Below are 24,677 nucleotides of genomic sequence, written 5' to 3' on the forward strand. Positions count from 1 at the left end.
TTGATTCATAACTCATTAGTTTAACAGCAAGATAACTTTAAAATGTACAAATATAAGTAAGTATATGGGTATAAATTTTTTTCGTTATGCAGTTTTTCATAATTTTATAATTTTTTGTAAGGCTTGGCAACTTTATGTTTAATACCTTCCACCGCACCTTTGCGCGCGCTATTTACGATATTTTTGAATGTGCCTGTGTGTTTTGCTCATTTTCTGCAAAGAAATATAAAAAGACATATAAAACATAAATCGAACTTGTAAAAGATTGCTTTGTATGTGGTAATGAGCGTTTCTTTGTCTTTTCCCCAAGTACTGCCAGCAAGGGATTGGGGGATTTTATTACGGCTCTGGATTTTCGGACCAATTGCGGCTGCGTGCTCACCAAAATGTAGATCCTGATCCAACGTCGCACGCAAGATTTTGGGGTGTAAGACAGTCGGTGACGTGGACGATCAAAATGGTCGATATTTGAGACGTCCGTGTTGTAAATAAGGTAGCGGCAGATTTAGTCGGTGATAATGCCAGGTTTCGCGAGGCGAAAAAACTGGAGAGATGATGACAACTTGTGATCGGTCACGGCTATTAGGTGGGGCGAGCATTGCTACAACAACAACAATAAGCAAAAAAACATAAGCAGGACCTTGGTGAACTCCACAAACAGGCGTCGGACCTTTATGCCGGGAATTGCCCGGTGAATCCAGTACTCAGGGAACAGTACCCAAAACTAGCGGAAGAGGAACGCATACTCCCCAGGTAAACGCGAGTCACTCTGGCTCAACTTCGTTCTGGATACTGTAACAAGTTAAACTTTTACATATCCAGAATCAACCCCGACATACAAAATGTATGCCCCGCTTGCAATGTGTCCCCACATGACACCAACCATCTCTTTAATTGTAATGTGGAACCAACGCCTCTAACACCCCTTTCATTATGGTCCACCTCTGTCGAAACAGCAAGTTTCCTTGGACTCCCGTTAGAGGATATTGATGACAATTTGTGATCGGTCGCAGCTATTAGGTGGGGCGAAACATTGCTACAACAGCAATAACAACAACCACGTCTATACGGGGAAAATCCTCTTACAATCATGAATGTATACACAACAATCCCCTATCAAATTATCCACAATACCTTTGATGAGTGTTTAAACAGATTTGTTATTTGTATGTGGAATAAGGCACCGAAACATATAAAACTAGAAAGATTAAAGGAAGATGTCAAATAGCGATATACAGTCAAAACTTTTGTATAAAACTATTCTACAACGACAACGTCCCGACGACATGGATGTTTATTGAATGAGTTATGCTAAAAAAGGAAGTTTTATTCAAATTTTTTCACCTCACCACCTACCAAGTAGTCGATTACCTCTTATAAGTACTTTCCTAGGTATCGTATACATGGACACAGTATCGAGGCAATATTACTCTTGTCAAATTTTGCCCCGACAATTTCAAACTTCTATGATTCGATTTAAAGATTTGCAGCTCTTGGCACTTCTAAGTTCCAATATAAAAATTCCCCAAAAAATATATTTGATGTTGATAATATTGCATTCCGCTAATAAATTGCCTTCTATAAAAAGTAGCAGTAAAGAGTAGTTTCCCTCGATACTTGTTTGGAATCGATTCCTTGATTATTTTGAGGAGAGATTAAGGAAGTGTTGCTAGTATGGACAATTATTTGTCGGATAAACACATTGTACCAGCCCGATTGGCTCAGAAAAGAAAGACATGCCTACCGCCGGAAGAGTTCTAAGCACCTTAACCAACTGGGAAATCTCACAAAATGTCCTTATCGTTACAATAACGCTCGCTTATCGTTCATAACTTTGAATATAGTTAATTTAGCTTCTGTGAATAAGAGTTAAAAAAAAACTCCCTGTAAATAGTGCGGTTATCAAATGCAACTTCATACAACCGCTAATGACATTCCCAGTAATTAGGTAAATTCCCGAAGGCAACAGTATCCAATTTAGCAGTGTATTCATAAAAGATATTTTTCTCTACTTACATGTTCGCCAAAACTAAATATTTTGAGCACGTTGTGCGTCGTGGGGAGCCAGATTCATCATAGTTTTTGAATGCTTCGAAGAAATCAGTATGCGCTTTTTCAAATTCAGCTTCTCGCAAATGCATTTTCCGCCACACTCACGTATTACGCCCATTATAAGGGGATGAGGTATTGCCGATTTAATATGCAATGATTGTTCATACAAAGCTTTTAGTTTTTTTTATTGTTTTTCTGCACCGTATACCTTTCAATTTCTAACGCATAAATTTCCAGCAATTGCGTCTCCTTCTTCAAATCATCCTCACCATCATCTGTTTGACAGGATTGGTGCAGTTGTTTGAGTATTTTTTTGTAACTTAATAAAATCGCCAAGATCAAAGTATAGTTTTCTTAATTTGGTGTTGGTTTTGAACCAAAGACTATCATTTTTGGCATCCTTCAACGCATCCAGTGTGGTTTCATAGAACTTTTGTAAGATTTCCATCTAGAATAAAACGTGTGTAATTTGAAAATTTATGGTAGTTTCCATCTTTAGTATGACTTACATTTTTGGATGTGGAAATATAGTCCAAGATGGAGTTGATGGATTTTTCCGAGTGATGACGCGTAACAGCACTTTTAATGTAAGTCAATAGAAGTTTGTATCTTTCCATAATTTCATTATAATTATTCTATAATACAAGTGTTTATTAAAATGTTGGGGAATTCTTCACTTCATCCATATAATTACCAATTTAAAATTTATCTTAACCATTTGCTTAAGCGCCTTGAATCCCCACTCTCCTTTTTCACCTCCTTCCAGGTCAAGCACCTTTTGAAACGAAGCCAGCGCTCCATTAGGATTTTCTTCCTTTAGCGCTTTACTATTGTAATATTGGTCTTCGAGATCCACATCTGGTTCGGAGTTGCTATCCTCTGAATATTTCTGCAAAAACACTTTGCCGGTTATTGGCCAACTAGGAAGTGCATGGGAAGAGCCCACCGAACAATTTTTCATCCCTCTAAACTTACCAATCCATAATCTTCGTCCTCTTCGCACATAAAATCATCTTCATTATCGCACATTATAGTAATATGAATAACAAAGAAATCGTCAATAATAAACAACAGATGATTTTGACAGCTGAAATGTTACCAGTGTTGTTAAATACCTGCAGGGAAATTTTAACCGAGTTTGGCGTTCTTTTCGCACTCGCTTAGAATAGAACGCGGCTAGTATAGAGAAATAATCAAAGAGGAATTGTGTCGGAAAGAATTATAGGAGTGAATTTAATTTAAAAGACAAAGAATTTTATTGGTCAAAAATAAAATAATAACCAAATATATAAAGGTAACATATGGAATAAAGCGCACGTCACAAAAGACCTATTCAGAAAATGGAGAGGGAAAAGTTTGCGCGTAGATTGAAAAATGGACAAAATGCGACGCTCCAAATTATGCCGCGGGATCAGAAGTTATGGAATTAAAAAAAAAAAAAAATGGAATTATATATTTAATATTTTAATAATTTATACTACGAATATTCTTATGTTATTTAGCATTTGCGTAAATAGAGAAAATAATATGATTTTTTTTTTTATAAATTTTATGTTTTATTTTGGGTGGCTTCTTCTCTAGCGATGACTTTAAAAGTACTCTTCCGTAGCTACTCCAAGAAGTAATGCCTTGAGAGTACTTTCTTAAGTAATCTCCTGTAGGTACTCCATTAGGTAATCCATTGAGGGTGGTTTAACGAGTACTCTTTTGCTAGTATTCCAAGGAGTAATGTTTTGAGAGCAGTTTCGCAAGTAATCTCTTGTCGGTACTCCATGGAGTAATATTTCAGGAGCAGTTTGGAGAGTACTGTTCCGCAGATACTCCATCGGGTAGTTTTTTTGGAGTACTTTAGCATATGATCCTCTGTGGGTGGTGCTCCATAGAGTACTACAGTGAAAGAATTTTGGAAAGTACTCTAACGTATGTACTATAAGGAATACTCACAAACAAAGCGAGAGTGGGATCACCTATTCCTCTCCTAGGTCAACGCAATGTTATTTGGAGCACATTTTTTGTATGAATACAGATTAGTTTTGGAGCACTCCTATACTCCTAAAAGAGTATTCCTTACACTATTTATGGAGTACTCGCGTTTTTTGAAGTGTAGTTTTATTGCTAATTATCGGAATTTCTCTTTTGGTGTGGCGTATTCCATTTGCACAGGCTTGTCTTTTGGCATTTCCTTTAAATGTTTTTCTAAACAATTTTTTTGTTCACTAAAAAATTAAAAATAAGCACTTAATAAATATTTCAAATAAAAATCGAATATTAACTATTAAAGCGCAAAAAAGGGGCAATTCTAAAAGAAATATTGAGGATTAAAGAAAATTATGAAACGAAAAAAGACAACTCAAGGCAAGTTGCCCATCCGAGTTACAGAGACAAAAGTATTCGTGTGTAAACAGCGATTTTTTATTTTTTATTTTTTCTCTTAATGCCGGTGCTCAGTTTCGATATTATTAACTCTTATTTTGTAGTCCTCCAGCTCCTTTTGAATTTTGGATACCAACGCTTCTAAACTGTTCATTCGTACAGAACTCATATCTTTTGTTGGAAAATGATTTTCAAGCATATACCCTGCATCGTCGTCCAATAGTGGTGGTAAGCTTCTACAAGAGCCGCAATCCTGCCAATAATTTAAGTTTATCTCTGATATGTCAGAACACTTTTTGTAGCCGCCCTGGACCTCGGGTAGTAAAAAAATATTAGTTGAGACTTCCGTTATTTTATCACCATTATCGCAGAGAACACGTCCTAAATTTGTTTTTATACCTTTCATGAATACGAAATGGTATATTAACTTTGGTCCGAAGATAGACTCACCACTAAGTATACCGAATTGATCAGGGCGACGAAGTGAGTTGATATAGCCATGCCCATCTGTCCGTCCGTCTGTCTGTTTGAACGCAAACTAGTCCCTCAAATTTTGAGATATCTCAATAAAATTTGGCACAAGGATGTATTTTTGTATTATATTAGACATTTGTCGGATCCGGTAGGATCGGACCGCTATAAGATATATCTCCCATACAACCGATCGTTCAGATAAGACGATTTTGGTCATTCCTGCCGCAATTTAGTAAAAGTATAAACGTGAAACTCGGTGATGTATATTCTAATATATCATAGAAGATATCCTGAAAAAATCACTTTGATCGGAGCTATATATAGTTATACCCCATACAACCGATCGTTCAGATAGAAAGATTTTTGGCCATTTCTCCATTAATTTGGAAAGTAGAAACGTGAAACTCGGTGATATATATTTTAATATATCATAGAAGATTTGTTGAAAAAATCACTTTGATCGGAGCTATACTATATGTATATATCCCATACAACCGATCGTTCAGATAGAAAGATTTTTGGCAATTTCTCCTTTAATTTCTAATATAAAAACGTTAAACTTGGTGATATTTATTCTAATATATCATAGAAGATTTCATGAAAAAACCATTTCGATCGGAGCTATATATAGTATATATCCGATACAACCGATCGTTAAGATAGAACGATTTTTAGCCATTTCTACCTTAATTTCCAATATAAAAACGTTAAACTTTGTGATAATTATTCTAATATATCATAAAAGATTTCCTGAAAAAATCACTTTGATCGGAGCTATATGTATATAGTATATACCTATCCCATACAACCGATCGTTCAGATAGAAACATTTTTGGCCATTTCTCCCTTAGTTTCCAATATAAAAACGTGAACCTTGGTGATATATATTCTAATATATCATAGATTTCCTGTAAAAATCGTTTTGATCGGAGCTATATATAATATATATCCCGTACAACGGATCGTTCAGATATGGGGTTTTTTGCCATTTTGTATTTTATATTTATCTTAAAAATCGTTTAGGTATGTACATCTTTTCACTATATATTTGTTATCTTATACATCCGATTATTTGGAGATTGCGAACGGGATAAGATTATTGTTCAGCCCCATTCATGAAAGGTATGAAGTCTTCAGCACAGCCGAAGACAGCCCCGTCCTTACTTGTTTTAATTTGCTTTAGTTGTAGTGGAAGGAACACTCCTGGGTTTTCGTAATAAAATCGATCTCCATTACGCAGTCTTCGAAAGTGATCTAGAAGTAGGCACGGGAATAGGAGACCCACCTTCCCACCCCCAATTTGATCCACTAAAATACCACCAACCCACACATAAATACTATCTGGATGTCCATAAAGTTCTTTAAGTTTCTTACGTATTCCTTCGTTCTTAATATCCATATGTAGGTCTTCGAATGTAAGTGCAGGTGTGAGATTGCAAAATTGTCTATAAACATTGTATCCTGGAAGTCCATGATCTCGTCCTCGCTGAATATTAAGAGCGGCTAGATCTAAAGCGACAGCGTGGGCGGTTTGAAATAGTTTCTCAGTTAGTTCAAGGTTGAAGTTTTGATACGGAGTTTTTAATTTAGCGGCAACTGAGAACATTCCACGCATAAGTGGATCTATTCCTCCTTCATATGCAAGCCTCCATGGAGCAAAAATGCTTTGTGTAAGGGAAGATGGCCCTGCGGTATAGGCTGAAACGTGGAATTAAGCCGGTGTAATACTTGGTTGATTATGGAATGACCAAAACGCAATGGCGCCGTATCAAATACATTTACAATTGAATGATTTATGCTAGGATCATATCCCCGATAATCGCCCAACTTTAGCATACCACTTTCTCCAACAATCAACGGTAGCCAATGCTTGTAAGTGATATATTACATTTGAGCACCAATTATTTTTCTTGACTCGTGATATATAGTATCGCCATCCCAATGTGGATTTATATCACGTAATTTTGTGGCAACACGATTGTGCTCCCGCATCCAAATGGTATGCATGGCCAACAAACCCCTGTTGTAAATTATTGCCGAAATAAGTGGTAGCTCTATCCAAAAATTTAAAAGCTTTCTCTTAATGTATAAAGTTCTACAATTCACAATAAAAAGGGTTGAAATATAGAATTTTGCAATTTTTTTCATAGTTATAAATTTTTTAAAAACCAAGGTATTGTTTATCAAACAAGATACATATTTGAGTTATCCAAGCAAAAATTGTTTTAGTTGACACGCTTTAAAGTATTGTCGCTATTATAATACGAGTATAATAGTGCATTCTTATATTTTATTTCAAACTAAGTACGTAATTTATAAAGGCAAGTAAAGAAATGCGAGTTTTTTTTGGGTGTGTCGCTTAAGTCTCTGATTTATTAACAGAAGCGCAAAATGTTGTTGTATGTGCTCGAGCATCACTGATATATTTTGGGTGTCTTTATCATGTATGCACCGATATACAAACGAATACCCTGTGTTGAACACTAGGGTGTGCCTGAATGCAAATTGGGAATTATACTCACGCAGGGTATGTATTCCGAATTGATGGGTACAACTTCCTTTCAATTAATTCAGGGTTTTTATTAACAATAACAACTTATGAACTAACAAAGGAAGATGTAACGAATTAAATTTAAAGTAAACCAAACTTCAATGATGAAAGTTAAGCTAGGTAACTATCGACTTAAGAAAATGTTCGAATTCATGAAATAGGTAACAATTTAGGTAAATGGAAAAAATATATAAACGATGATTGATGTTGCTGTAGATAGCTATATATGTGCATGAGCGAACCTATGCACATATGTATGTATATATATCGAATTCACAGGAATGGAACCGGGAGTTTTGGGATTTTAGGAAAAATGTACAAAATGTATGGATTTATATGAGATACTTATCACGTTGGCTTCGATGTGCTGACGCTGAAGATGTATCCTCTTAATCTTGGTCGTCTTGATGTAACGGTGGTGATTTGCTCAAAATAATACTTCGTTGACTACGATGTGTCCTCGACGATGGTGGTTGATGAAAGAGATCGAAAATTAAGTGACAATAGACTATATACTATGCAACACTGGAAGCAATTCCAATGTCGAATTCGAAGTTCCAATTACAGCAGGGATGGTTGTAAAGGAATTTTTAAGTGACGTAAGTCGCTTCAACACGCCGGCCCCGTTGCACTGGTGCAAGTTGTTTTCGCCCGCCTCGGCCGGGACGGTCAACTCGGTGCCTGTAAATGAGATGAAATTTAGTAAAGGATCTTGATAGGCTTATGGCTAAGTGTCTAAATAGATATGATAGGTGTGGTTGTCAGCTTTGCGTAGGTATCTCTGGTTGAATAGGAAGCGGACAAAGTTTAACGATAGGTCTAGTTATGATTCCCTGTTGAGTTCGTATGTCGGCTATTCGCACGTTCCCGTCTGACCCCTGATAGATTTTCTCGATGCGGCCTAATCGCCATTCGTTTGGAGGAAGTAGTTCGTTTTTAATAACGACAAACTCCCCGATGGATAGATTTTTCTGTGGAACTTTCCACCTATATCTTTGGTGCAACTCCTTAAGATACTCATCTTTCCAACGCTGACTGAATTGTTGGTGCACTAATTTAAGTTTCTCCCAACGGTTTTGAAGTGACAAATTGTCGATGTGGGGTTCTGGTGTGGCAAGAAGAGGTCTTAAGAAATGACCTGGTGTTAGGGCTAACAGCTCTTGGGGATCGCTAGACATGGGTGAAAGTGGTCGAGAGTTTAAGACGGCTTCTATTCGCGCAAGGACGGTTGCAAGCCCCTCGAAGTTGAATTTATGGCTTCCTGCAACTCGCTTGAAATGTAGTTTGAAACTCTTGACTCCGGCCTCCCAGAGGCCGCCCATGTGGGTCGCGTTAGAAGGTAGAAATCTCCATTCGAAGCCATGTATACAGTACTTGGCCCTGACGTCATATGATGATTCTTTGATGAACTGATTGAAATCTCGTTGATATGCGCGACTGGCACCGACGAAGTTGTTCCCATTATCCGAAAAGACACTGGGGCAGGCCGCGTCTTCCGACGAATCTAGCGAAGGTAGCTTGGAATGCTTTAGTGGAGAGATCCGAGCAAGGTTGTAGGTGGATGGCCTTGGTTGAAAAACAGACGAACACATCGACGTAACCTTTAAGAACATGTGAGTTTCGCAGTGGGGATGATTTTAAATCGAAGGGACCTGCAAAGTCAATTCCGATATAGGTAAATGGGAGGGAAAAGTTGGATCGCTCTGGTGGTAGAGCAGCCATGATCTGTGAACGTGAATTTTGTTTGAAGATAGTGCATGTTTTACAACTACGTATGCAACTTTTCACTTTTGACTTAAGTCTGGGTTTAAAATATTCCTGCCTCGCGGTCCTGATCATCTATTGGTGTTCGGCATGCATCAATAAGTTGTGCAAAAACTGGAGGAACAGAAAACAGAGCCGTGAAGCTTTCGGAATGATGATTGGGGGCTTTACGCGATCGGGGATAAAGGAATTTGCCAACCGGCCGTTTACTCGAAGGAGTTGATTTTTATCTAAGAGAGGGTTCAAAGTCAGCAGTGAGCTTTTCTTGGAAATTGGTTGTTTATTAGTTAAATTTTCTATACTCTTTGGGATAATGTCTTTCTTGGGCGAGCTTTATAAGTCGCACTTTTACCCAACGGATTTCCTTTTGAGTTAGGACTACTGTTTCGGAAGTGGATTGTATTGGATTTGGTTTGATACGATGGATGAAGCGAAACATATAGGCAATAACTCGCAAGGTTTTGGGCCAAGAAGAGAAACGATCGAGAATGTCTGATTCAGTTTCCGTGGAATGAAAGGCTTCTACTTTGCGTTCTTCGAGAGAAGCGACCTTTTTTGGGTGCGATGTTAGCCATTGCTCTAGTGGCTTCAAAAGCCACGTTTGTCCATGCCACCAGACTGATTTATTTAGTAGGTCTTGCGGACGGCAACCCTGTGTACCCAGGTCAGCAGGATTGTGATTCGTGGATACGTGTCGCCATTTGATATTTCCAACATTTTGAATGATTTGCAAAGTGCAATTGGCTACGTATACTTTCTACGTACAAGGAGCTTTTTCTAACCAGGAAAGGACTATGGAAGAATCTGACCATAAAAAATTTCCGAATCTCCTAGAGGAAGTTGCTTTGTAACATTTTTGATACATTTCGATAACAAAACGGCACCACACAGCTCTAAGCGTGGGACGCTTACGGTTTGAAGTGGTGCTACTTTAGTTTTGGAGGAGAGAAGATGTGAAGCTATTGTATTACGATTATCAGTTCTTATATAGATGGATGCGCAAAATGCCTTTTCGGAGGCATCACAAAATCCGTGAATCTGAATTTTATGACTTGGTGTGAATTCCGTCCACCTAGGGATTTGTATTTCTCCAATACTGGGAAGATCCGAAATAAACTGATTCCATTTTTGAAGCGACTGTGGTTTTACGCATTCGTCCCATCCAGTTTCCTCTAACCATATTTGCTGCAGCAGTATTTTGGCTTGAATTATAATGGGCGATAGCCACCTTGCGGGGTCAAAAAGTTTCAATACCGAGGATAGGATTTGCCTTTTCGTTGCCTCTGTAGCTATTGGAATGATTTCCGTGGAATATGAAAAGGAATCATTTGCTTGAGCTTGAGGAATCAATCTTGAGAAAATCGGAATCTAGTAGGTCTTCGGTTGGTATATGACGTAGAAGTTCAGAATGATTAGCAGTTATTTTCTTCAAAGGAAACCCAGCTGAATTAAGGCATTGAATGAGTTCAGATTGAGCCAATAGACAACCTTGAAGATCGTGTCCCCCAGTTAGTATGTCATCGACATAGGTCTCTTCGGTGAGAATTCTCTTAGCCAACGGATGGGAAGTTTGGGAATCATTTGCTAACTGGTGTAGTGTGCGTACGGCCAGATATGGCGCGCAATTAACTCCGAAGGTTACCGTTTTTAGTGCGAAGTCTGACAGTTTGACCTCGTTTCCTCTGCGAAAGAGAATTCGTTGAAACTGTTGATCATCTTCATGCAATAAAATTTGTCTGTACATTTTTTGAATATCGCCGTTGAATACGTATTTGTACAATCGCCAATTTAAAATGACAAGCATGAGATCTGATTGTAAAGAAGGACCTATGTGAAGTGTGTCGTTAAGAGAAACTCCTGATGCTGTTGGCTTTGAAGCATTAAAAACCACCCGAACTTTGGTAGATTTACTGTCTGGTTTTACGATAGAGTGGTGGGGTAAGTAGTATGAAAAATAACAATCATTTTTATGAATTTCCGTGGAAGTACTATGCTTCATGTGGTCAAGTGATAAATATTCCTCCATAATTTTATTATACTCATCTCGGAGTTCTCGTTTTTTATTAAGCGAGTGTTCCATGCGAATGGTTGCGACATTGCTTGGGAACGCGATGGACCAAGGGAGAGGCTCGATGGAAAATCTGATTTGAAAGGTAATCTAACGCCGTATCGTCCATCTGATTGCCTATAGGTGGTATTGTGATATAGATGTTCACAAAAGGTATCTGCTTCGAAGGGTGTATGACTCTCCGATACTTCCTCTAACTCCCAAAATCTTTTAAGTTGTGAATTGAGACTTTCGTTGGAATCGTCCACGACATGGGTGTGGAATGCGGAGCATTCGGTAGATTTTAAAGGCCCACTTAAGTACCATCCGAATATGGTATTTTGTGCGAGAAGACTACCCAGCACATTGTGTTTGACACCCGGAAGTAAAAGTTCTGGTATTAAATCGCTACCGATTAAGAGATCGATTTGAGAAGGTGTGAAGAAAAATGGGTCGGCGAGGTCGAGAGCCTTAATTCCCGAGGCAGATGGTTTTTTGATTTGGAACGTAGGTAACGTGCTAGTGAGTTTGTGGAGAACAATCGCTTTGGTGCTAATACGAATGTTATGCCGTTTGGCGACAAGGGTAAGATTGCAGACACGCGTTGAGTTTTCGACAATCTTGCCGCCCATACCACTAATGGAAAAGTTACCTCGATCGGTAGGGAGCTGCAACCGACTTTGAATCTTTTCAGAGATGAAGGTTTTCTGAGATGCTTGATCGATTAGAGCTTGTAATATCAAAAATAGGATGTCTTGGTTTACTTGATTTGGCCTCTGATGTTTCCGTATGCAACAAGGCGGTTGCATGTTTTTTTGCTTTTGGGTTTTGGTTCTGAACTGGTCCCTTGGAAAGCGGTTTAGGAGTAGAAGTCGGATGCAGCATGGTATGATGGGACTTCTTACAATGGAAACATTTGAATGCACTGTGGCAATCGGTGAGGAGATGGTTGTAAGCCAAGCAGTTGGAGTAGAAACCGTTTTGTTCAATGAACTTGATGCGATCAGGAACACTAAGTTTTTTAAACTCGGTGCAGAATCTCAAGGAGTGATTTTTCTCGCATAGTTTGCATTTGAGGGACAGTTTTTCCTGCGAATGATACGATTGAATTTTTGATGAGGGTTTTGATGATACTGAATTTCGGGTTTTTGTGGTTTTATACCGGTGTAGACGTTCCACCACTTCATAGCGACTAGTTAGAAACTCATCCATTTGGGCACAGTTGGGAAGGTCTTTTCGTGTCTTAAGCGACTGTTCCCATATAGATAGGGTTTCGTCAGGTAGCTTGGTGGAACATAGGTAGACAAGAATGGGATCCCAGTCGGGGACCGAGACCCTTTGAGGTTTGAGGCAGGAAAGACATTCGTTTATGGTACATTGAATTTTTTGGATAGCTTCGCTATTTTCCGAGTTGGCAGACGGGAGATTAAATAGGGTTTTCAACTGTTTGTCAATGAGAATTCGTTTGTTTTCAAAGCGCGCTCTTAACGCCTCCCAAGCTAGAGAGAAATTTTCATCCGATAGACTGTACTGCTTGACTATGGCACCTGCCTTGCCTTTGGTTTTGTTCCGCAAGTGATACAGTTTTTGTGCTGGAGTTAGCTTAGGGTGATTTAGGTATACTGCTGTGAACATGTCACGAAAGGAGGGCCATTTTTCATAGCTACCGTAAAAGGTCTGTGTGTCACAGGGTGGGATTTTAATACATGGAGTAGGAGTTTCAACCAAAGGCATGGAAAGTCGATTGGTATTGGCTGAACTAGATGTGTTGCCTTGAAAGATTTTTAGTCGATCCATGATCTGCGACTTACAAATGTAGAAGCTCTCCGTGCATAGTTGAAATTTTTAAGTTGCTTCTTCTTTAAAATCAGCCGGAACAATTTTATCGTCAGCCAGACACACTTTTCGGTAAATTATTTGAAGGGTTTCCCTAAGAGCGTTAAGGTCTTGAAGTTTAACTTCAAGTAGGGTGTCCGTCTGATCCTCGGGATCTTCTTTGTCAAATTGTGTACAGAAAAACACAAGATTGTTTGAATCGAAAATGAAATCAGCCATGATTGGTGAATTAGTGGACATGATAACGCTCGTTTGAAAAAACTTTGAATGAAAACTCTTGACTTTATTAAACTTGAAGTCTGCCAACCGCGGAGTCGAAATCGTTTAAAATAAACAAAATTATTTGAACGCACTGAAATATTAGGTACTTTTGTTACACCCAAAGATAGACCGCTTAGAATGGACAGAAAATATGTTTAGCTAGTCAGAATGGCGTAGCTTGCCAGGCATTTATATACGTGGTTATATAAAGCAATCTATCTACTAAATATACGTGTGCAAAACGATAAATTAGATGGATTTGTAGCAATAAACAAGATTTGACGATGGTCGAGTTCAAATACTGGATATTGATATTTTTTACTCTTAGCTGGTGACGAGAAACCAAAAAAATGTAGTAACTTTTGCAAAAGTAACTTTTTGCAAAAAGGTACAAATCGCTTGCTGACTGAGCAGCTTCTGCTGGCGCAAGCAGCGCTTCCAATCCCCACTGTCCTTGAATATTCTGTGTATCGTTCCTTCGGACGATCCGATGCCAACGTAGATTTGTTGTGGATGAGGCACTCGATGTGTGCTCGGGTGTTGGCTTTACAACCGCAAGGTAACCTTAACACAAATGAAGCAGGCAGGTATGGGTGGCACTGAACGGCTAAGTATGACCGCAAGTATATTTTCAGACGTCACTATTATTTCCTGGGTTTTAAAATATTTGGTAATTTTTCTACTTCATCTCACAATACTCCAGGTATTCCGACTGAAAACCACGAGTATACTCTCGATAGCATATGCTTACCTAATCCTTTTAGGTTATGCCAGATATGCTTGCATATAACGTAATTATATGCAATCGCAAACTTTTATAAATTCCAGAATTTTCACTAACTGAGAAATTTACTGGTAAATACTAAGGAATTTTGGGAAGAAAACTGACTGATTCATGTCCGTCGAATGAATTTTTTTTTTTAATTTTTTTATTTTTACTTTAGTTGAAGGTTATGCAAAAGTAAGGGATTTGTAGGTGAAAACTGAGGCCTAACTAAGGGGTTGATTTTTTATACGTGTGAACCAAACTAGCTATATGGTGGGCTTAGCGCTGGCGCAAGCAGCAAGTTTCACCATCAAAGATATGAATATGCACAAGAAATGTGTACCCAGCGAGCAACGCTGGCGAGAATATGTATATATGTATGTTTCTTTCCGTTATTCAGTGAACCTGATATAACTGCATACATACATATATACATTTACCGTTTGAAAAAACGGTAACTGAAAATTCGCACTTTCTTGTCAAAATAAGTTTGTAAAACTTACGTGCTTTGGGGCATACTACTGTAAAGAATCCCTCGTTGGGCGTAGGTACTCCAGAAACGCCTTTCCAACTATATTCCTGGCTTTTTCGCTTCGGTAGATATATGTACATATGTGATCCCTCGTTGGGCAGCGCAGCTTTCAATTTGCCTTTGTTTGCTTAATTAGCTTCTAAATTTTAGTTGTATTCACAAACAGTACTTTAGCAATTTTTATTTGGTTTACTTTCACCTCTAGTTCACTTTTTTAATTTTTCTGTTTTACTTTATGAATTTGGTTGAATTTTGTTTTTTTTTTTTGCTTTCTAATTCTGCTGCTTCCCGCGATGGCTGCCAAAGTTTAAAGAAAAGAGGAAGAGACACTTGTCAAATGGATGCAGTGTTGGAAATTGTACTAATTTCCATGAATTCGAACATGCGGTGTTGCCATTCAAATTTGGCTCGCAAGGACCATGTTGAACACTAGGGGTGTGCCTGAATGCAAATTGGGAATTATATTCACGCAGGGTATGTATTCCGAATTGATGGGTACAACTTCCTTTCAATTAATTCAGGGTTTTTTTTAACAATAACAAATTATGAACTAACAAAGGAAGATGTAATGAATTAAATTTAAAGTAAACTAAACTTCAATGATGAAAGTTAAGCTAGGTAACTATCGACTTAAGAAAATGTTCGAATTCATGAAATAGGTAACAATTTAGGTAAATGGAAAAAATATATAAACGATGATTGATGTTGCTGTAGATAGCTATATATGTGCATGAGCGAACCTATGCACATATGTATGTATATATATCGAAGTCAGAGGAATGGAACCGGGAGTTTTGGGATTTTGGGAAAAATGTACAAAATGTATGGATTTATATGAGATACTTATCACGTTGGCGTCGATGTTCTGACGCTGAAGATTTATCTTCTTAATCTTGGTCGTCTTGATGTAACGGTGGTGATTTGCTCAAAATAATACTTCGTTGACTATGATGTGTCCTCGACGATGGTAGTTGATGAAAGAGATCGAAAATTAAGTGACAATAGACTATATACTATGCAACACTGGAAGCAATTCCAATGTCGCATTCGAAGTTCCAATTACAGCAGGGATGCTTGTAAAGGAATTTTTTGCAGGGATGCATGGGTGCATGAGCGCAGGTCACGCGAAGACTTTAAGTGACGTAAGTCGCTTCAACACCCTGCAAAAATTTTTGGATTACGTGTTCCATTTTTTTTATGTTGGAGTGCTCTAACAATACTCCTTTGCAATGCGTTTGCGCGCCACCATCAGCCGATCATTGCTCGTGTTTTAACGACCGTGATCACGACACGATGACGATCGAACAGAGTTGCCAAAAGTAAAATATTGCATACAAATAACTGATAAAACAATTTTACTATGGAAACTCTGATAAAATGCAACGGCGCAACAGGTTTTATGTATACATACTATAGTATAGAGAAATATTCAAAGAGGAATTGTGTCGGAAAGAATTATAGGAGTGAATTTGATTTAAAAGAAAAAGAATTTTATTGGTCAAAAATAAAATAACTATAACCAAATATATAAAGGTAAAATATGGAATAAAGCGCACGTCACAAAAGACCTATTTAGAAAATGGAGAGGGAAAAGTTTACGCGTAGATTGAAAAATGGACAAAATGCGACGCTCCAAATTATGCCGCGGGATCAGAAGTTATGGAATTATATATTTAATATTTTATATATTTATACTACGAATATTCTTGTTATTTAGCATTTGCGTAAATAAAGAAACTAATATGATTTTTTTTATAAATTTTATGTTTTATTTTGGGTGGATTTTTCTCTAGCGAAGACCTTACAAGTACTTTTCCGTAGCTACTCCAAGAAGTAATGCTTTGAGAGTACTTTCTTAAGTAATCTCCTGTAGGTACTCCATTAGGAAATCCATTGAGGGTGTTTTAACGAGTACTCTTTTGCTAGTATTCCAAGGAGTAATGTTTTGAGAGCAGTTTCGCAAGTAATCTCTTGTCGGTACTCCATGGAGTTATATTTCAGGAGCAGTTTGGAGAGTACTGTTCCGCAGATACTCCATCGAGTAGTTTTTCTTGAGTACTTTGGCATATGATCCTCTGTGGGTGCTCCATGGAGTACTACAGTGAAAATACTTTGGAAAGTACTCTCACGTATGTACTCTAAGGCATACTCACAAACAAAGCGAGAGTGGGATCACTTATTCCTCTCCTAGGTCATCGCAATGTTATTTGGTGCAAATTTTTTGTATGAACACAGATTAGTTTTGGAGTACTCCTATACTCCTAAAAGAGTATTCCTTACACTATTTATGGAGTACTCGCGTTTTTTGAAGTGTAGTTTTATTGCTAATTATCGGAATTTCTCTTTTGGTGTTGCGCATTCCATTTGCACGCGGCTAGTCTTTTGGCATTTCCTTTAAATGTTTTTCTAAACAATTTTTTTATTCACTAAAAAATTAAAAATAAAGCACTTAATAAATATTTCAAATAAAAATCAAATATATTATCTATTAAAGCGCAAAAAAAGGAGCAATTCTAAAAGAAATATTGAGGATTAAAGAAAATTATGAAACGAAAAAAGACAGCTCAAGGCAAGTTGCCCGTCCGAGTTACAGAGACAAAAGTATTCGGGTGTAAACAGCGATTTTTTATTTTTTCTCTTAATGCCGGTGCTCAGTTTCGATATTATTAACTCTTGTTTTATAGTCCTCCAGCTCCTTTTGGATTTTGGATAACAACGCTTCTAAACTGTTCATTCGTACAGAACTCATATCTTTTGTTGGAAAATAATTTTCAAGCATATACCCTGCATCGTCGTCCAATAGTGGTGGTAAGCTTCTACAAGAGCCGCAATCTTGCCAATAATTTAAGTTTATCTCTGATATGTCAGAACACTTTTTGTAGCCGCCCTGGACCTCGGGTAGTAAAAAAATATTAGTTGAGACTTCCGTTATTTTATCACCATTATCGCAGAGAACACGTCCTAAATTTCTTTTTATACCTTTCATGAATATGAAATGGTCCGATGTTTGTAACGTTGATAAATATAGAAGATAGACTCACCACTAAGTATACCGAATTGATCAGGGCGACGAACTGAGTTGATATAGCCATGCCCGTCTGTCCGTCCGTCTGTCTGTTTGAACGCAAACTAGTCCCTCAAATTTTGATATATCTCAATAAAATTTGGCACAAGGATGTATTTTTGTCTTATATTAGACATTTGTCGGATCCGGTAGGATCGGACCACTATAACATATATCTCCCATACAACCGATCGTTCAGATAAGACGATTTTGGTCATTCCTGCCGCAATTTAGTAAAAGTATAAACGTGAAACTCGGTGATGTATATTCTAATATATCATAGAAGATATCCTGAAAAAAACACTGATCGGAGCTATATATAGTTATATCCCATGCAACCGATCGTTCAGATAGAGATTTTTGGCCATTTCTCCCTTAATTTGGAAAGCAGAAACGTGAAACTCGGTGATATATATTTTAATATATCATAGAAGATTTTTGAAAAAATCACTTTGATCGGAGCTATATATAGTATATATCCCATACAACCGATCGTTCAGATAGAAAGATTTTTGGCAATTTCTCCCTTAATTTCCAATATAAAAACGTTAAACTTGGTGATATTTATTCTAATATATCATAGAAGATTTCATGAAAAAACCATTTCGATCGGAGCTATATATAATATATATCCGATACAACCGATCGTTCAGATAGAACGATTTTTAGCCATTTCTCCCTTAATTTCCAATATAAAAACGTTAAACTTGGTGATATTTATTCTAATATATCATAAAAGATTTCCTGAAAAAATCACTTTGATCGGAGCTATATGTATATAGTATATACCTATCCCATATATATCAACATTCAAGTTGATATTTTAAAAAAATCTTTTATTTTATTTACTTTTGAGTTTAAATATTTTCAAACTAATTAGAATTTTCTTTTTTTGAAGTTATTCAAAAATTTTAAGTTAACACGAAAACTCAATAAAAATTATTTTTAAAAATTAAAGTAAAGAATACAAAGTAGTTAACACTATATTTACTCCGCCTCCAAGAAAATTTGAAACAAACAAATTATTAATTAATATTAAATGTAACCTTTTTTTGTTTTTTGTTGTTTAATGTATTTGTATTTAAATTAGTGTTAATAAGTATGTTTGCTGGTTTAAGTAAATCAATTGAAATATTTTTAATAGTATTTTTGTATTGAATTGTAAATGTTTTATGTTTCTTAGAGATAGCTTTAAAAGGTCCTTCATAAGGTGATTCTAAATTAGATTTACGAAGAACTTTAACAAAAACATACTCACAATTTTCTAATTGTTTAGGAACGAAAAAATTTTCTTTATTATGATGAAAAACTTTAGAACGAACAAGTGAAAAATATTCTCTTATTTTATGGAGAGCGTCATTAGAAAAATCATGTTCTTTATTACTATTTGAAATAATTAATTCACCAGGTATTCTAAGTGTTTGGCCATAAACAAGTTCAGCAGATGAACATTTTAAATCTTCTTTAATAGAAGTTCGTAAACCAAGTAGAATGAATGGTAAAATGTCAGACCAATGAACCGAGTCGTTTGATGCTATAATTGCTGCTTTTAAAGTTCGATGAAATTTCTCTATCATGCCGTTTGCTTGGGGATGGTAAGCAGATGTATGAATTTTATGAGAACCTAAAAGTTTAGTTAATTCCGTAAAAAATTTTGAGGTGAATTGTGAACCTTGATATACTGTAATATTCAATGGTTTACCAAATCGTGGTATATAATTTTGAATAAAAGTTTTTACTATAGTATTTGTTGAAATATCTTTAAGTGGATAAGCTTCAGGCCAACGTGAAAATCTGTCAATAATTGTTAAAATATAACAATTTCCATTTGAAACTGGAAGAGGTCCAACAATATCCATATGAATATGTTCAAAACGGCCTGATGGTATTTGAATTTTTTGGATAGGAGATTTAGTATGTCTTGAAATTTTGGATTTTTGACAATTGATGCAAGATGAAGTCCAATCGTTAATCTCTTTACGCATGTTAGGCCAATAATATTTATTTTGAATTAATTTTCTAGTTGTTCTTATACTTGGATGAGATAATGAGTGAATTTTGTCAAATATAATTCTTCTCATAGAATGTGGAACATAAGGTCGAAAAGGTTGTAGAGAAACATCACACCATATGTTTAAATTAATAACTGGAATATGAATTTCTTTTAAATTATTTTTAGAATTTGGATCAGAAATGGTTTTTTGTAAAAATGTATCAGTTTGCTGTTCTTTATATAAAGTTTCTAAATTTATATCTTGAGTTGAAATTGCATTTATTTCTGGAATACGGGAAAGTAAGTCGGCAACTATGTTGTCTTTTCCACTTATATATTGAATATCATTTGTAAATTGAGCAATATATTCAAGATGACGTAGTTGACGAGGAGATCTATCTACTTTAGAATTTAGAACATGAATTAAAGGTTTATGATCAGTATAAATTGTAAAAGTTCTACCTTCAAGAAAATGTTTAAAATGTTTAATTGAATTATAAATTGCCAAAAGTTCACGATCAAATGTTGAATATTTAGTTTCTGTTGTAGTTAATTTTCTTGAAAAATAAGCCAAGAGTTCTAGTATATTATTGCTAGTTTGTTGAAGAACTGCTCCAATAGCAACATTTGATGCATCTACTGCTAATGATAAAGTACCATTTTTGTCGAAATGTGTAAGTAAAGTATTTTTCGCAAAAAGTTTTTTAACATTTCGACAGCTGTTGTGGTTTCATTTGTCCAATTTAATTGTTTGAGTTTGTTTTTAATTGCATGTGTTAACATTTCATGAAGGGGACTAAGTTCTGTTGCTAACATTTTAATATATCTGTGATAGTAATTTATCATACCTAAAAATTTTTGTAATTTATTTATAGAAATTGGTTTTTCAAAATTTGTTATGATTTCAATTCTATCTAAAGATGGTTTAATACCTTCGCCTGAAATTTCTTAACTTAAGAAATTTAATTTATTTACACCGAGAGTACATTTTGAAGGTTTAATATTTAAATTATATTCTTCAAGTCTTTTGAAAACTGATTTTAAATGATTTATATGTTGATCTTCATTATCACTGGCAATAAGAATGTCATCAATGTATGTAAATACAAAATCGAAATCAGAAAATACTTCATTAATAAAGCGTTGGAAAGTTTGAGCACTGTTTCGTAAACCGAAAGGCATTCTTACGAATTCAAACATTCCAAAAGGGGTAGTTATTGCAGTTTTATGAATGTCTTCTTCTGCCATTGGAATTTGGTGGTAAGCACGCACAAGATCAATTTTGGAAAAAAATTGTTTGTTTTTTAAATCAATTGTTAAATCGTGAATATGTGGTAAAGGATACTGATCTGGTGTAGTAATAAAATTAAGTCTTCGATAGTCTCCGCAAGGTCTCCAATCATTTGGTTCTTTTTTAGGAACGAGATGAAGTGGAGATGCAATAGGAGAGTTTGAGGGTCTGCATATACCACTTTTAACTAAAAATTCAAATTCAGTTTTAGCAATTTTAAGTTTGATTGGATCAAGACGTCTGGGTTTCGAAAATGGTAAAATACCTTTTGTTTCTATCCTGTGAACCGTATGGTGTTTAACTTTTTTAGTATAATCTGGTTCGCAGGTAATAGGTGGAAATTCATTAAGTAATTTTGAAAACTTATTTTCGACAATAGGAATTTTGAGTGAGAAAATATCAGAAAATCCAGAAGATCCAGCAACTTTAATTTTTGTAGTAGAATCTATTATTTCTTTATTTTTAATATTGACAATAATTCCGAATTTTTCTAAAAAGTTTCTCCTAAAATTGGTGTATCAATGTTCGCAATAATGAATGGAAATTCAAAATCTCTTCTTAAACCTAAATCAATTTTAAGTAGTTTTGTACCGAAAGTTTCAATTGAAGAACCGTTTGCTGCGGTCAAAGTAAGATCCGAATTTCTTTTATAAATTTTAAATTTAGAAAAAGGAATAACTGATACAACTGCGCCGGTATCGATAAGAAAATTTAGTTTATTGAATTTATCAAATATGAATAGGCGACGAGTAGGTTTAATAATAGTTCCATTATCCGTCACCGTCTTAATGGATCGTTTCAGTTTAAATTTTGTTCGCAATTTAAATTATGATTTTGATTAAAATTGCATGGGGGTATACATTTAAGAGCGTTATTCTTAAATTTTTTGTGATACCAACAAATAGTTGTTTGTGAATTAAATTTACGATTGTTTGAAAAATTTCTTGATCTTGAAAAATTTCGAGATTTAGATCTATTTCTATCTTTATATCTTGAACGGATTTGTAATTGATTAATATCATTAGAAACTTTATTTAAATTTTGATAAATAGCCGTAGTTAATTCAGTTAAATTTTTAACGCATTGTTCTAAAATATTATTATTTATACTTGAGACTACAGGAGATTTGGAAGAATGAGGTTTATTGATTAAATCAAAAAGTTTGTCAGCTAAAATAATAATTCATCTCTGTTTTGATTATTATTGGAAGTCAAATGAATTTGTATTTCTTGTGGTAATTTACGAATCCACAATTTAAAGAGTAATTCTTGGCTAACTATGGAGTCAGAACCTATAAGTGATTTCATAAATCTGAATAATTCAGATGGTGAACGATCACCAAGTTCAGTTTTTGAAAATAATTGTTCTAATCGTTTTTCTTCGCTAAGAGAAAATCTTTCACATAGAATTTTTTTGATTGTATCATATTTATTAAAAAGAGGAGGAGGGTTAATAACATCTATAATTTTAGATATAATATCTCGTTGAAGAGTAATTAGAACATTTTAAATTATCATCATTGATATTGTTAATTTCAAATTGTCCTTCAACAAGCAAAAACCAGGCATCGGGAGATTCTTGCCAAAATTGTGGTAATTTAATAGATTTAGTAGAAGAAATATTTGTAAAGTTATCTTGTGTTGAAGTATCTTGTGTTATATTAGAGATGTTGTTTTGTGTTGTATTAATGTTGGAATTTTGAGTTGTACTGTGAGTCATTGTGTTATTTGAATAGTTGTTGTTTTGATTTTCCGAATTTGTAAACTTACGGGTTCGTATTTGTGAACGTAGAACCATATGAAAAAAAAAAAAATTTAATGAAAAATTTGAAAATTTGAAAATATTTAAGATTTTTTTTTGGAAAGGGAGTTAACAATTTAAATAAAATATTTAATTTTATATAAAAAATAAGTAAATTTAAATAATTTATGTTAAAATTGTTAAAATATAAAAATAATCTTAAAATAAATTTGAAAGTTTAAAAGGTTTAAAATTTTAATTTAAATTATAATTGGAAAATTTGTAATATGATATTAAAAAAAAATTATTCTTACATAAAATTAAATTAGTAAAAAAATATTCAAATTAATAAGTATTTGATTGATGATTGTAGAGATTTTGAGGGAATAAATGGGGTTTTTTGGACGTCATAACAATTAAATTCATTGCTGTTGCTGTTTATGCAATGGCTTTGTTGTTTTCTTTATAAATCTCATCATTTTCATCGTGATGTCTTATACTTTAAATCCGTTCTTGTGTGTATTTTGCGTAAAATTGTTGTAATAGTTCTTGTTGTAGTGAAGTGGAAAACTTAACTATTGTTTTAGGCGTAGTATGTTGTTTTTTAGAGTTCTTTATTAATTAACGATTCGTAGAAAAATTTTATTTTTATTTATGTTGCATACAATTTATAGCATGTCTACTAGTAAATTTCTCCTATAAGTACTTTATGTTTTTATTTGATTGTCCGCACTTATTTTTTGTTTTTGTTTCGTATATAGAATTTACAGCGACTGTTATATGCAATTTGCACAAAATATTGTTTATTAATTGAAGTATATTTAAGTTTCATTTTTTTTAAAAATCAATGTGCGATTTACAATTATGGTACTATGATTTTACTTTTTAATTTTTTTATTGTTTCTTTAAAAGTTTTAACAATTGGTTAAACTATTTTTTCATCAAATCTGCTAAAATTTGGTTTCCGTTTTCGGGTGTTTCAACACAGTCACATCTACGAATGTCTATGGACTTTCACTTATTTTCACAATAGTAAATGTTTTAGGCACTTTCAAAACGAAATACTTTTAAAGTTAATTATAGCTTCGTATTATAATCACTAAATTCATAATTTTTTGTTTTTTTGTTGATGCCGAATGTATTTCCAAATTGGATTTTAAGTAAACAAACTGATAGCTGTTCGTTTAGTCTGTTTCGCACAACTATTTAAGTCGTTGTAAATATGACGGAGTAGTTACTTTAAAATTGGGAAATTTTTTGTTCAAAAAATCATTTATCACAAGCACGAGGTATTATATATACAAGCACGGACAGATATAGATGCAGATAATAAATGCATTTTAATTAAAAATTAGCGAATGGAAATTTTCGTAATCATTACAGTCATTAATGAAATAAAATATTTGCGCAGAATCGTTGGTAGGATCACCAATATATCAACATTCAAGTTGATATTTTAAAAAAATCTTTTATTTTATTTACTTTTTCAAACTAATTAGAATTTTCTTTTTTTGAAGTTATTCAAAAATTTTAAGTTAACACGATAACTCAATAAAAATTATTTTTAAAAATTAAAGTAAAGAATACAAAGTAGTTAACACTATACCATACAACCGATCGTTCAGATAGAAACATTTTTGGTCATTTCTCCCTTAGTTTCCAATATAAAAACGTGAACCTTGGTGATATATATTCTAATATATCATAGAAGATTTCCTGTAAAAATCATTTTGATCGGAGCTATATATAATATTGTAACGAATTTTCTGCAAATCTTCTTATTTGCCCCTTTTGCTAGGTTCGTATCGCTAAACTGTTGAATAAATAACTCCAATATTGAATAATGGAAAAATGACCTTTATTAAAATGCTTCACAATAACACTCAAACTGTGCAACGAATAGCTTAACAACCAAACTGATAGCTCAAATGAA

The 24,677-nt window shown here is 34.7% G+C and overlaps 1 pseudogene; it reads right to left on the reverse strand.

Annotated features, from left to right (window-relative positions):
* LOC137251734 (COP9 signalosome complex subunit 2-like) lies at positions 1 to 3,085 on the reverse strand (annotated as a pseudogene).
* Between the last annotated feature and the right edge of the window lie 21,592 nt (positions 3,086 to 24,677).

This window comes from Eurosta solidaginis, chromosome 5 (genome assembly GCF_040869045.1).
Source record: "Eurosta solidaginis isolate ZX-2024a chromosome 5, ASM4086904v1, whole genome shotgun sequence".
NCBI classification, from domain to species: Eukaryota; Metazoa; Arthropoda; class Insecta; order Diptera; family Tephritidae; genus Eurosta; species Eurosta solidaginis.